This window comes from Rhinolophus ferrumequinum, chromosome 5, assembly GCF_004115265.2.
Source record: "Rhinolophus ferrumequinum isolate MPI-CBG mRhiFer1 chromosome 5, mRhiFer1_v1.p, whole genome shotgun sequence".
Taxonomy (NCBI): Eukaryota; Metazoa; Chordata; class Mammalia; order Chiroptera; family Rhinolophidae; genus Rhinolophus; species Rhinolophus ferrumequinum.
The window spans coordinates 29883406-29899468 of NC_046288.1; the positions used below are offsets into that span (position 1 = coordinate 29883406).

At 37.6% G+C, this 16063-nt stretch overlaps 1 protein-coding gene across 1 annotated transcript in view; it reads right to left on the bottom strand.

The window, feature by feature from the left end:
* The window catches only part of ADAMTS3 (ADAM metallopeptidase with thrombospondin type 1 motif 3), a 253456-nt gene that overhangs the window by 234027 nt on the left and 3366 nt on the right, over window positions 1–16063 (bottom strand).

Below are 16063 nucleotides of genomic sequence, written 5' to 3' on the forward strand. Positions count from 1 at the left end.
TTATACTAATTACAATAGCTACTTTATATTGCATCTACCATGACCTATAATATATACACTGTAGTTTATGGTGCTGTAATTTATACACATTTTTTCCATCATAATAACCCTATCAATCAAACTTCAGAGATGAAGAAACTGAGATTCAGGGGGTATGTGTCTAAGGTCAACTAACTGTGAAACTCAGGTATGGATCCAAGTTGTACTCCAATGTCCATACATTCATTCTGCTACATTACATCAAGTCCCATAAATCACAAATGTTTTCAGGAAATGAGCAAAATGGGTTAAAGAAAGAAAAATCTGTAAATTGATTTACAGGTACTAGTAAATCAGTACCTGTACTGATTGCAGGTACTAGTTAGTCAAGAGCAAATGGTATTGTCATTTTGCACCATATTTCTTACATGGGACAGACACTAATTTGAATACGAAAGTGTATTTGGGGTCCACCTGACAACACGGGCGGCCACTTACATGTTAAACTGTATTTCACAATTATAGAATTTAAGTCCCATTGCTTAGCCAATCTGAGTATTGTGTCTGCTAAGATGCAAGCATCCTGGGAAAGATAATACATTGAATGAATGAACCATTTATCCATTAATAGAAATGATTTGAAGGCAGAACACAGTGGATACTGAAGGAAATGGGGGGAGGCAATAGGATGAAGAAAAAGAGCATGGAAAGGTAAATCTGAGAACATGAATGAAACAGTTCCCCACCGTCATAATTCTAGGCTAAGACTAGTCCTGCAGTATGTTCAAGTACCCTGAAAAAATTCAGTGATTCCCAAATACTGCTAACCTATCAAAGCTACATCCAATAACTTAGAGTATGAGACCCATAAATAATCCTATAACCTATGCTCTTAAAGTATCCTTACAGAATCACTATGTTTTCATTATTTTTCTGCTTTTTAAATATCTCACACAGTGTGTAAAGTACCAGAAGACAAATGAAGGCATTTTGCAACTTGGAAATTTCTTGAGTGCATGTTTATGATTATTATGCCACTTCCAAGGATTTAAACAAAACATCCTTCTTTAGTAAATGCACAGAGTGAGTAACACGATTGTAAATATTTACTAGGCAGAGAAGGAGTGAGGATTGTCAAATCAGAGAAAAGAGAGGCTCCCACACTGGCAGCAGTAGCAGCACACTCACTGCTTGGTTGGCACTCTGCATCACAGTCAAGGCCTTCATGAGGCATCGGTATAAGCAACGCACGGAGATCAGTCTCCTTTACAACCAAATCCCTGGGGAATACTTGTGTAAATTCTGGTTTAGAGAAAGAACTCAAAATATTAGGGAATGAACTGAGGTGTCACAGGAGCAGAGTGAGGGAGGGGAAAGTTTCCACAGTGAAGGATGGATCAGTGGGTCTATGGGATGTGGCCTACCCCAAATTAATTCACTGAGGATAAGAACTCCGCATTCAATTTAGTAGTCCCAATATCATCTAATAGAAGATTTTGTACTTGCCAGGGTCTCTTGTCAATAGAATTTTTAAAACATTTATTAAGGTAGTAACACAGGTAACCAGAGAATCTTTGCTCTATTCTGCTGCACACTCTGACTTACTATCCAGGCCCATGAGCACCTGGCTGTACCAATAATCCCAGCTGTAACTCTTTCTCTAACCATCAGTTACTGTTTCATGGGAAGGAGAAAGCAATGCTTAATTTTAATGTATGGATTTCTCATCCCCCCGAAGAGAATTCACACAACCAAAGTCTAGACAATATACTGATGCCTGGATTAAGTGACTGTAGAACTAGAAAATTTAAGAGAAATTCAGGGAGGCTCCTCCACACCCAGGAGGATACCCAGAGCCTTATGCTTACAATGAACCATACATCCTAAATGCACTGGGACACTTCCATTTTCCTGTCAGACAATACATTCTGAACTTTTTCAAAATATAGATGCCATGTTTCTATAGAGTTCTGTCTTCTCTAATACTAAATAATAAATCATTCCTAAAACCTGTATGTAAGAAACATCTCTGAAATTAAACCCTGAATGAGTCATTTTCCAATGGACATTAAGGTAATCAAGGGGAAAGATGCACTTAGTAACCCCTCAAGCTACCATCCCCTGAGGGTAGTTAACGTTAACAGACCTGACAAAGGGCTACCCAGTCTCCTGCTACTGATTAGCAGAATAAATACTGAGCTGTGCTTTGTGCTCAAGAATATATCATCTCTAATTCTCAAACAGTCACAGAAGATAGATATGATCCTTGGTCTATAAATGAGAAAGCAGGCCTGAAGGCCTGACGCAAAGCCGGTGAGAAGCTAAAGAAAAATTTCATTTCTGAATATTTGATGCTGAAGACCATGCTCCTATGCTCTCATTCACTTTAGAAAAGGTGGAACATCTTGCTGTCAATTACTAATTCAATATCTGACTTTCAAAGGAAAACTACCCCAAGAATGATGACATCTTCTACCACTTCTACCACCCTCCCCCACATAGAAGAGGGTAGATGGGGTCAAATATATGGTGATGGAAGGAGAAGGGACTCTGGGTGGTGAACACACAATGTGATATATAGATAATATATTGCAGAACTATACACTTGAAACCTATGTAATTTTACTGACCATTGTCAACCCAATAAATGTTATTTAAAAAAAAATCAAGAAATCGGGGGAAAAAAAAGAATGATGATGTTCTGCCTAACCGCAGCTAGTCAACTAATTTTGCCTCTAGTGTAATTTCAAAAATTCTGTAAAAACTCTAAATTCTTAGTCTTTGGGAGGAAAAAAGGGGGCGGGGGGAAGGATAAAGCTCAAAGTTATCAAAAATATTTAATTTCAGATTACCATCACATAAGAAAATCAAATTATATCCAATGTTAGTTTGCCTGCATTCAGGAAAATACACATCTCACAGGCTCAAATACTTCCACAAAGCAATAAACCCTATTGTTAAAGAATGAACTACAGTGTCAGAAAGCAGCAAGTTGAGCATATGAACTTGAACAAGTTCTTTATTTTTCGTTAGGCTCAGTTTCCTCATTTATTAACTGGAGGTTAGTCAACTTCATAGGTTTGGTAAGAAGTGTAAAGGAGATTATGTAGAGGATTCGGTAAATATTAGGTACTTTAATTGACATGTAAATTAGCTACCCATTAAAGTAATGCCCATGTGCAACTTTAAAATATGAAACTATTTCATTGTCAGCTGAAGGGCGACAGCAGTAAGTGTGTAAAGGTTTTTGTAGGTCAGAAGTTCCACAAGCACAGAGGGCTGAGGCCACTGTAAAGTCACACTGTGGTCACTAATTATCCAAGCGTGACTGAGATACAGTGACTTGTCCAGTATCCGCTGGCATCCGCGCACACATGGTCTATCTCCCTGCTGGTAGTATTTATGTACTGTGTGCAATCTTACCTAAGAGCAAACCCTTCACTTACATACCTCATCTTAGCCCCCTTTGCCTTTGCAAAAACTGTTTCAACAATTGTCCTCTCTCTCTTTCCTCATCAAATTTCCCCACATCACTAGATCATTTTCACCAGCAAATAAACAAGCTGCTGTTATTTCCCATCTTAAACAAAACAACCAAAAAAAGCCTTCTTGATGACACATCCACCTCTACCTAATCCTTCATGTTTTGTTCCCCTTTGTAGCAAAACTTCAAAAGATGAACTCAGTTCAATGTTTCCACCTCTTCTCTTCCTATTCTTGTTCCTTCTATAACCCACTCTAGTCAGGCTCTTGTGGAGGTCACTGGTAACCCCATGTTGCTGAACCAATGGTCAAGAATCCATCTTCTTACTCGCCCTATCAAGCAGCATCTGATCCAGTTTCTCTTTCCTTCTAGAAATACTATATTTACCTTCCAGGACAGCTCTTTCCCTCATTTTGTCTCCCCTCCTCATTGGCCTTCCTCACGTCCCTTATTCTCATGACCTGTATACACTGCAGTGCCACGGGACCAGGTCCACTGACTCTTCTTTCTGCGTCTACCTGTTCTCACTTTGTGAGCTCATCCCGTCCGTGACTCTGAATGCCTTCACAATCGTGTATCTCTAGCCCAAGCTTCAGCCATGAGATCTTCTCTTGTCAATTCAATGCCAACAGATCCTCTCCATGTGAACTAGGCATCTCAACTTAACATTGCCCAAAGTAAACTGTTTTATCTTCCTGCTTCCAAATCTGCCCTCACCCATGTCAATAAACGGCAATTCTATCCTCCCAGTTACTCAGACCAAAAACTTGACTAAACCATCCTTCACTCTTCTGCCACCACACACCAGATCTTTCCATGAAGTCTACTGACTCTACCTTCAAAATATCTCCAGACTCTGACCACTGCTCACCGCCTTCCCCCCTCTACTACCTAGGCCCAAATAACCATCGTCTCATTTTAGAATGAGTCTCATAACCATTTTCCTTGTTTTGCTCTTCCCCTTTATAGCCAGAGTAATTGAAGTGGCAGGTCACATCATTATTCTCCTCAAAGTCCACCCCATTCAGAGTAAAACAGCTCATAAGGTCCTACAGCCTGGCACTGGGAGCTCCCATCTCAAGGTCACTGTATTTGCTGTATCTCTGCCCATGATCTTCCCTTCAGACAAGTGCCTGGCTCACCCCTCAGTTCCTTCAGGCCTTTGCTTAAATGTGACCCTCCGAGTGAGGTCTGTCCTGACCACCAGTACCACCTCGTCACTCTTTAACCCTGTCTGTGTTTCACACTTCTCCACAAGTTTGTCACCATCTCAAACCATAAATTTTATTTGTACGTTTATTCCTTTATTGTTTCTTTATACCTACTAGCATATCAGCTTCATGAGGGCTGGGATTCTTATCTGTTCTCTTCACTACCGTCCCCAGTGCCTAAAAAGACCCTGACTTCATTCAATAAATATCTGTGAATGAACAAATGAATGAATGAATGAATGAATGAATGAGAGCAGTTTGAGCCTGAGGGGGTATCTAAAACTTTAATACATCCTCTTTACCCAAATAGTAATTTACTACCAAGCAATCAATGACAGCAAACTACAAAAGTAGTTATGTACCTCTACAGTCAGAATTTTGCTTGCAAATATTCTGTACATTTCTCATAGTTCCTGCTGGCCAATAAATCAAATATTTCATAGTATCCGAGTCTTCCATTTTAAGCTACTAGAACAACCAAAAGAAAAGGGTCTAATCATTAAAACAGACCTCCTGGAATGCAGACACAGAGCCCCTCACACTTAGAAGCAGGCAGCAGGAAATCAGGCCCCACTTTGCAATCCCTTCGGATATTCACAGAATAACTATACAGGTCAAACATGAAAACGACCTTGAAAAATCATCTCACCCTTACCTCTTTCTTACAATGAAGGCATCTCGAGTAGATAGCATTATTTTTTTCTGAAGTTAGAGGTGGAGTGCCTTTACCCTGCTCCTGCTCTCTATGAGGAGAGACTATTCTCTGAGTGTTTCCAGGAATATCTCTCTCCATCCCCTTAACTCGCCTTCCCCGTGGTAAAGAATAGAGAAGTACGTATGTGATTGGTAAGTCTGGGGAAAATAAGACGGTTGCAAAGCCCAACACCTCCCTCATCGTTCCTCTTCCTGGGAAGGATTTTGATAAGGGAGACACGTTCTCTTCCACCTCCCCAGGTGCAGGCCCTGCCCCAGCCCCGTGGGCCTGACACACAGGGGATGGGTGCACATTCAGCCAGGACACTGCCTCACCAGTGAAAGCCTGAGCTTCATCCTGGTCTCTTGTAAAACATATTTTCACCATAATCTTTAGGTTTGCTAATTTCTCAACTGATTCAGAACCCAGGAGGGTAAGGGGTATTTTTTCATTTAGATCTCCTCAGAAACTTGAACTACCTTTACGCAAAAGTATGGTCACATCTCGGCTGGCAGTCTAATTATGACACTAACAATTCTTGTCAGAGGGATTCTCTCATTATCTCAATTCCTCATTCTAGAGTTTAACTTAATGCCTTCTTCCTCTTTGTGCTGCATGAAAAACTACATTCTTGTGTATAAATACATGTATGTGTGACATACGTATACATCTGTGAGTGCGCACACACACACACACTCATACACAGATATTACACAATATACATCTAAGAATTTGAGGGGGGAATGTTCTATGTTTCCATACATGTAAAGACCTTGGAGCTATTCAAACTTTCCGGTTTAAACGTCAACCATGTTCGATTGTACTAATAGTTTCCAAATTGTAATCATTTCTGAGGCTTCTGACACATTCACACATGCCTGTGTTTTAACATAATACCCACACATAATAGGTTAAAAGATAAAAAGAAGTTCCCTCCAACTGAAACCTGAACGGGACAGTTCTCTGCTGAGAAAAATGTTTCTTACCCTTTCACTCTTAGAAAGACTAACCCAAACTGCTCATTTTCACTTGAACATTTAGCTTGCCTTCCTGACGTCACTATTTCTGATCCTGATGTGCTGATTCTCCCAAACCCCCAGGCTAGAAAACTGACCATCATTTCAATTTTTCCCCAAATTAATATCGTTCAAGTTCTACTGATTTCCCCTTAGTCTTTTTTCTCAAACTATACTCCCTTTTCTTCCAATCACCTTCAAGCAAAAAGTACCAACTCCAAACTCCCTACATATAATTCCTCAAGAGCAAATACTGTATAAATTGTATCAAAATCTTATCTAAATTACTGCCAGGAAAATTTTTTAAAGGGGCCACTTTTAAAATGCTTAGGTTTTACCTCTTACTCCCTTTACGATTTGGGTCACTTAAGGCTTTTGTATGTCAGTACTCATGTGAAAAAATGAGAGTAAAAGTATTTAATTCATAGACTTGGGGTAAAATTAAATGGCGTAACCCAAAGTGCTTAGAACACACCATTGGCACATAGTAAGTGCTCAATAAATATTGAGTATTAATATTACTATGTTATTCTCTCTAAATAGTTTAAATGGCACATCATTACTTCAGGATAAAATAGGTGCAGAAAACTGATATCTATTTTTCATGTTAGACCTGAAATTTACTAATTAAATCCTCTCACTTTACAAATAAGGAAGTGAAACTCAGAATAGGTAACGTAAGCAAATCATAACTTAACTTTGATATTTAAGGCCCTCTGTATTTTGTCCCTAATTTATTTTTGATAGCATCTCACATACTAGCCTATGAAAACATTCTCATTTGCTCACCAATCCCAGTTAAATCACGCCTGTCTTTATACGCGCCTGTTTACTCTACTGTATCAGCAAGGGGAAAGGTACTGCTGCTTTCTCTTCATCTATGCAAATCTACCAGCCCCCATGGCCTATCTCAAGGCTCATCTTTCCCAAGAAATCTTCCCTGCTAACTTGTCCAGAGTACAGACCTCCTTGTCTGAGCTTCCGATTCTCACTGTCATACACTGTCTGTATAAAAGTTATAAAAAAATCTCTATGAAGAAAAGTTATATGCTTATGTCTTGTCATTAGTGAGATTTTAAGTTCTCTGAGGCAGACATGTGCTATCTTAGCTGTGTTTAAATGTCCCAGTCTTGGGAAAATGTACATCAGTCTTTGAGGGGGGAAAAAAATCAATGGCTATTTTGGGAATTCTTGAGAAAGAGTGCTTTCAGTATGACACTGCGGCCCATGCTTCAGGATTTTCCTAATTCCTTTACCTATTCAGCCACATATCTCACAAATGAGGACAGGCAGCTTGGTATGCTTCTGAGTATGTTGTAGAATGATACACAAATGTCTCCTAGAGGAGACTAGATGTCCCCAGAACACTGCAAAGACCACACTATAGAACAGTAAGAGAACAAAAGTACTCAGTAGCACAACACTACTAAGACCTGGAGTGACTCCAGTACAAAGCTCCCATATATCATGGCAATTTTAGCTGATCTAATTAAGACCAAAATCACCCCAGGCAGACAGATTACTGGAATCCTTGTAATTGATGCAATGTGGCTTTAATCCCAAGCAAGGAAGGGAATAGGGTATGATGGTTAAGCACTCCAAGTCTATAGTCAGAAAGCCTTGTGTTTGAATTCTGATTGGTTTCAAGTTAATATACTTTTTGGCATCCTGCAAGAAAATTATGGAAATTAAGGCTCAGAGAGATTATCTGTAAAAAAGGGATAATAATGAGAAGCAAATGAGGTAAAGCACATAAAGGGCTTGGTCCACTTAATAACATTTCAGTAAATGAAAAATTAGCTGATGTTGTTTCACCATCACCATCATCCTCTAGCTAAAGCTACAGAAGAAGGAAGGCAGTTCAGATTCCTTCCGTGTCCGAGCACCCCTCCGGCCTCTCTCCCTGCTGCATTCCCACTCATGCCCTGTGTTTCCGATGTGGTTAGAAGGGACCTTAAGCTCCGTATCAACAGAAGGATGGAATTCCAGGCTGACTGGCACAAACCACGTTCCATTACCCAACCCAGAGACTGGAATTCTCTCCCAAGAATGGCTGATTGCTCTACTACGAAGAGGCAGTTCACACAGGCAATTTCCTTTATCAGGTATAAATCCTCAGTATGCAACAATCTGGACACAAGAATAAAATAAATGAGCATTATTCAAGATCTGCTAAAGAAGTAGCTCCAACAACAACATTTCCAAATCCTGAGCCAAGGGAAAGAGAATGACTTTCATCAGAAATGACAGGAGCCAGCTGCTCCAGGAAAGATGTGCGTGGGGTGAAGAATGGACCTTAAAAAGGATACCACACGCCGAAGGGCTTACCAAAACTGTAAATGCTAACAAAGAAGGGGACACAACTTCTCTCAAAAGCAATTAAAATTTAATTGTGACGCATGCTGGACTTCTCTGAACACAGCCAAATTCTTTTTCCTCACTTCACCTCCTCTAGGCTCTTATCACAAGGCAGAGATACTCTTTGATGTCTTTTATATTAATTGCAAACCCATTTTCATAGTCAAAGATCTTTTATCAAGCTGTTTGAGGAAAAAACAAAAAGTTGTTTTGGGGGGTTATTTTCAGTCACTTAAAAATGGTTGTAAACTGAAAAATTATTTTCATTGTTTCTAATCTGTCTTTTTCATAAATATTTGTTGCAATTGCACAATGTTTAAAATCAAAAAAGTCATTTAGGAAAGAACAGCACATTCTTTTCTGTTCCAGAAACATAAAATCAGGTAAGAGATCTTTCAAAAAAAGCAAAACCATGAAGAAAAATGTTTTTGTTTTTTTTAAAATCCAAGTATTTTCTTTGTTTGCTACATCTAAAAAGATCAAATAATCAATACTAGAATAACAAGTAGCGGAGAATTATTTTTTTTAAAAGTGAGGCCAAAATGCCAAAATTTTAACATTCCAATCATAGTTTTTAAAGAAGCACTTCTACTGTCTATATTTATCATCACTGGAAGTCTTGCAGACTCGAGAGCTATATTAGGCATTATAAAAATTAATATTTCTCATACATCTTACAATTTGTTGATAGACAATAATTTTAAAGACTAATATTGAGTCTAGAATTTAAAGCCAGGAAAATCAGTATTTGTCTTCAGGGCCAAGGACTGGGGAAAATATGACAGATAAGAAATGTGGAGAGCATTTTTAAAGATTTTCACTGAAACTTTACTTGTAGTAATTATATTTTCCAAATCTAAAACAGTCTGGCTCATGGTTTGACGAAAGTCTGAGGTACTGGGACAGTCCAAGGGGCCACTAGATTAGTTCCTGTTGGTGCTATAACAAATTTCCACAAACTTGGCAACTTAAAACAACACGAGTTTATTATATATCAGTTCTGGAGGTCAAAGTCTGAAATTGGTCACAAGGGTCTAAAATCGAGGAATGAGCAGGGCTGCATATCTTCTAGAAAACTCTAGAAGTGATCTGTTCCCTTGCCTTTTTTTAACTTCTAGAGGCTGCCTGCATTCCCTGGCTCATAGTTCTTCCTTCTTCAATGCCAGCAATATCAATCAAGTCTTTTTTATACTGCTGTCTTTCTTTTACCTACCTCTTCCATTTATAAGGATTCCCCCCTGGATAATCCAGAATAATCTATTTTAAGGTCAAATGATTAGCAACCTTAATTCCATTGTAAACTGAATTCCTCTTTGCCGTGTAACATGACATAGTCCTAAGTTTCAGGGATTCAGTAGTAGACATCTTTAGAGCCATTATTCTGCCTACCAGTTCCGTGTGCTAGAAAGCCCTCACCTCTGTGACAATATTGCACGTGTGTGCCTCCCCAGCTTCCATCCCTATTTCTTTAACTGCACCCCAATTTTCCCTCAGGTTAACCACTCCACACTCTACTCTTAGTCCCTATAAGTCAAGGGTGAAATGTCTTAATTGAGGCCAATCAGAGCACTGCATCTCTGACAGCGAATAGTACAAGGATAAGCTTATGACTCAAGCTAGGTAGCCAATAAAAGCACTACCAGGAACTTACTGGAACTGTCAAAAAAGAAATATTCTGTCTATGGGGGTGAAAGGTAAAATGATAGCCTAGAGATGCTGGTGACAGTATTTGCCACAATTTGGGAGGTGGGGAGGACACAGAAATCTTATCCTGATAGAGAAATAAAGCCCACACAGAGGGAAAATAAAGGTGGGAGGGAAGGGAGAAGAGGGGGGAAGGGAAAGGAGGGAAAGAGAGAGGGAGAGAGGGAGGGAGGGAGGGAAAGCGAAAAGAGAAGGAAGAGAAGAAGGAGGAAGAAGAAGGGAGAAGAGATTCCTGAAATTATTTTGGGCCTTCAGATCCAGCTATACCTGACTTTGATTACCTGATCAATTTTATTTTCCTTAACCAGTATCAACTTGGTTCCTGTTATTTACATTGAAAGAAGTCATAATTAATATAGGAATCTTCTCTCAATGAAATGGAAGAAATTTCAATAAATAAGGTGAAAAGAAGAGAAAGAATTGTGTCTTGTATACACAAAATATAGATGGTGTGGAATCCATATGGAATAACTGTTTTTGTACCATTCTTTACTCAACATTCTCCCTCTACTGCTATATTCCAATGGATTAAGCAACACTTCATTATCAACATAAAGATAACACATGAAAATAGAACTCTCAAAGAGCTGTCACATGATGAGCTGAGTGGTTGGATAGTTTACAAGTCCACGTCACAGTAAATTATGGCTCCTGGAAAGAAAAGGTGGCAAGCAGACCTGTCAAAAATGTAGGGATTAGAATGAGGTGGCTCCTTGAGCAAAAGTTTGTTGTTGTTGTTTTTTTTAAAAAGCACAGGACTAATATATACTACTACTAATATCTATATTATTCTAGTTTGTTTCCCAGGTGCAGCATTTTCTGAATCCTTTACAACTCTATTAAGTAAGTAGTAGCAGTAGGCCTACATAAAAGAAACTGATGCTTTGAGGTTAAAGTCACCAGCTAGAAAGTAGTGGAGTCAGGATTTTAAACCACATGGTGAACAGAGTCTGTGCCCCTTTCTATTTGAAAGGCAACAGATATTAATAGTTACTCTACTGGATATACTGGTTAGATTTTAGTTTAAGGAATGGACTCTACATGTAAAGTTTGTATATATAAAAGAAGAAGAACTCAAATCATATGAATAATGATTTCAATCATCCTTTTTATTTTTGTGTACCTATACACATATAAAAATATATGGACTATATATGAAAAAAATTCTAGGATATGTGATTTAATAAGTGAGGCTACAGTATTTGAAGATTCACATATTAAATCCTATTTACCTTCTACAAGTTTCCTAAATCTTTTTTTTTAATCAGTCACTTCGAGAATGAGACAGACTGTTTCATGCTGCTCACAATTTGTTCTAAATTCCATAAAGCTTCATCATGCTGGATTTGTGGCAATCATTTTTATAAACAAGAGACTGACATTTTACCACAAAATCTCTCCTAGGGATTTACAGTTAGTCAGCAAAGTCATGTAAACGTATTTGGGAAATTAGGATGAATCAATTACATGTGGGAATTGAGATTCCTAAGCTAGGAAACTCTTCCCACGCTTTCCTATCCATTCTAAAGAATATACAACTCTCAAATTCTATTCTATGATGTGGATGAATCTTCTTATAATACAAATAAAATTACAAAACATTTTTATATAATTGTTCATACTTTTGAGTACTTGATAACTAGAAAAATGATTAATTCATTCCTTCTTTCAGAGACTGCATTACCAAATATTTAAAAATTATACTCATGTCAAGAAGAATGGAGCCAAAACTAATTTACACTTATTTTTTTTTTTAATCAACACTTTCCTATATTTCTAGTAGGAGTTTGTATCCTACAAACATTTTCAAAACCCATTGTATCATTGGCTTGTATACATTGTATCATTGACATGTATACATTGTAAAGTGTATCATGTTAATTTGGTTTTGCTCAGTCATCAACTTCTTGGTGTCTCCTAAAGTTGTCAGTTGAAAAGCAAGCAAGCCCAATTGTGTCAAAATAAAGGATATCTCTGTATTACAGTTTTCACAGTAAAAAAAAAAAAAAAAAAAAAAAAAAGCAAGCAAGGATCTATATACAACACAGTGTGGCAGCATTCATTATCAAAATGACTACATAAATTAAGGTTTATTAGTATGCTGGGATTAAGATGATGTTTATAAGAAGTTTTTAATGATAGGAAAAATTATACTAAAATATTAAACAAAATAAAAACAGGTTTACAAAAACACACAATCTGTGCACTAAAAGAAGACTGAATAAGAGTATGCCAAATTATAGCACTAGTTTGGTGTTTGGGATGATTGTCAAAAGTCTGAGGAATACAAAAAAATGAAAGAAGATGATTATAATGGGCACATATAAATCTTCTATAATCAGAGCAAAAGCTAATTAAAAGAATAATTCAACAATGTATAATAACAGAAGTAGCACAGCTTAGAAGTAAAAATTGATCTCTATTAGAGGAACAATAGAGAGTGGGTTCCCAACATTCTGGTAATAGCAATCCTCTTTGAGGAAGCATTAGAGTTTCATCTAAGTCATCATCGTCAATATATCCTGTCCAAGGAGTATAACCAAACTCTTCATATTGATATCACTCATGATTTTACCAGGCAATTTCGAATTGTCTCCAGTGGATTTCCAAGGTAATCTGGGTTGGCTAGTCACAAGCAAAGAATATTTAGAGATAATCATCCTGGAAACAGAGGTGACCTTGGGGATTTCTTAGTATTTCTGAGCAATATCATGATTATTTAGTAAAATGAGACTGGCAAACAGTGAATGTATGTGGAAGAAATATATGAGCTAAACAGTAATAAGTTGCTGCTGATAGATAATATGCTGCACTTAATAACATCTTCATCTAAGAGGCTTAAATAATTTAACAGTTACCATTATGACGCTCAATGGAGGGGTAGGAGCTAAATCAGTAGAGTCAAGTGCATAATCTTCACTTACAAGAAAGAATAAGGGCTTGGGTAGCTAAAATTCTAAATTTTACAAAGCATGCTTTTAAACCTCCTTTAAACCACACTTTTTAGTATTATTGCTGGCAAACTGGATAGATTTTAATCTTAGCTTATTTTATTTCACCTGATTCCAGCAACAGGGCAAAGGATCCCAAGTAGACGTTAGGGCAAAGTTAATGGGCATTTCAAATGTGCACATAATTCAGTTGGCCGAATACTTGTGAAGCACAAACCGAAAAATGTATAAAAACTGATAAGCCTAGATCCCTGAGATTTGTGGGGTGGAAAGAGAAGTCACAAGAAGCCCTGAAAACACTGAATAATTGTATAGCCATTTTCGCCATCCTCATTTTTTTGAGGACCAATTAAACATGGAGAGGAGCACAGAACAAGAGCATTTAAGAAAATTCAGAACACAGGTAAATCCCAATGTGATAATACCCTGCTTGCTAGATCTATTCATTAAATAACAAATATTGGGGATCCACAGGGTATGTATCCCCTGTTTTTATGGGGATACAGCAGTCATCAGGACAACTCTGTGCTCTCATGAGGTCTACAGTAGAGGAAATGTTTACTATATGCCAAGGACTAGGTGAAGTGACTTACACTAAACCTTGAAAACCAAATACCTGCAAATGATGAAAAAAATATCTCTCAGTAAACTGCATATTTGAGAGGACAAGATTAGCAACTTTATTTTGTTAGGAATGAAAGGTAATGGAATTTGAAGCTCGGAAGCAGAAACAGGGCACAGAAAGATGAGTATGCCCCAATTCCGAGAGAGCGGGTGAGGGAGGGAAGACAGCTTAACACCAAAGCTTCACAATTGTTTTTTTTCCTCTAATGATACTCAGGTAAACTCAAAGTGGTTACAAGTGAAACAAAAGGACTCAGACAATTCTTTCTCAGATTCTCCAATTTCTACAGAACTAGGATTATTTCCCAAGCCACATGTGTCACAGAGCAAGGTTCCTTACGTAATCAGGGCTTCCCACAATCACCCTAAGCCTCCAACCAAGGCCATATTCTGAGTAAGAAAGGCAAGAACTCCCTGATGTGCCACAGAAGTATGTTAATGACCTCATGAAACACACCTACGCATATATACACAATGCGTACACATTCACACATGTGCCTATGTGTATTTATGTGCTTATGTATGGGTGTATGTAAGCATGTACAGGGTAAATAGGTAGGTAGGCAGTTCCTCTGGTTGACCAAGGAGCAGAGAAGTAGGGCACATTTCAAAACCTCTTTGCTCATTTTCTCTAAGGTGAATCACGCTTACCCACAAACCAAGACGGCATTTTTCCACTGGGTGAAGAGAGAAGGAAAGAAGCAACATCCCCTATGACACATTATATAGGTGACACATCTATACATATGCTAACCTGCCCCCATTACAAACTGCCTACTTTTTACCTAAATAAAAGCCTTTCTAAGCCTTGAAAAGCATATCAGCCTTGAAAAGCATATCAGATATAATTCTAAAAATTGGTTTGCTAAGCCAGATACTAAGGAGTACATATTATAGGATTCTATTTATAAGAAACACACACAATAAAACTTGGCAAAATTAATCTGTGCTGTTGGAAGTCAAAAGAGTGGTTACTCTTCATATAGGGATAGTGCTCGGAAAGGGACACAAGCACTATAATCCTCTACCTACTGATCCAGGTACATGGGAGTGTTCGCTTCCCTTCGTGAAAAATCAGCAAGGTGTACTTACATGCCTCTCCTGCATATGTATCATACTTCAGTAGAAAATACTTTTTAAATTTATCTTCCCAATAATTTGTGTCCTGTGACATTAAATTATCCAGAAATTATTCAGAACCATGGAATTTTCCCTAGCCTACCAACAAATATAAATTAATTAATTAATTTTACAAAACTGTTAGTTTTTCCTAATTATATAACTGATCAAAGAGCACCTCTGGGCAGTTTTATAAGACCACATTTAAATCAATTATTCGAAAAAAGTTGATTATATGTAGAGGTGTGCATCTTACCAAATCTCCTTATTAGCAAATATTTTGCGCAGGGGAACACAGGAGAGAAATATCATTACTGTGTGTAAGATTTTTTAAAAATATATTTTGAAATCACTCTTAAGAGCTACATAAATGATGATAACCCAAAGTCAAATGATAGCTACACTTTTGTTTTCACAAGACTTGAGTCCAAACCTATTTTTTGTCTTTATTTTGTTTCTTCACTCAACTTAAAAATGATAAACAAAAATGATAATAAAAGAGAGATATTCCATAAAGCTGAGGAACTTGTGAGCAAGTAGAAGACTGCCTTGCCCTACTGCTACCCATCCCCCCCTGCCAAATTTAAGCACACCTGTACTACTTCTGTCCCTACAGAAAAGGGCTACCAAAGTAACTTATATTAGCAAAAGGACTGAACCAGTTTAACCAAGGGTTGCTTACATGAAAGCATGCTGATTCTATCTGACAATTTAATCAAAGCAATATATTTTGTTCCTTTGGTAGAATGGGTAATCTTAAAAGAGCTTTTTAATTTACATATCGAAAAGTTGAGATGTTTCAGTAATCAAATGATTAAGTATTAAAAATAAAACAGCTTTCTTTTCCCTACTTGTTTAAGGATTGGTTAAAAAAAGAAATCCTCTCTCTCTCTCTCTCTCTCTCTCTCTCTATATATATATAT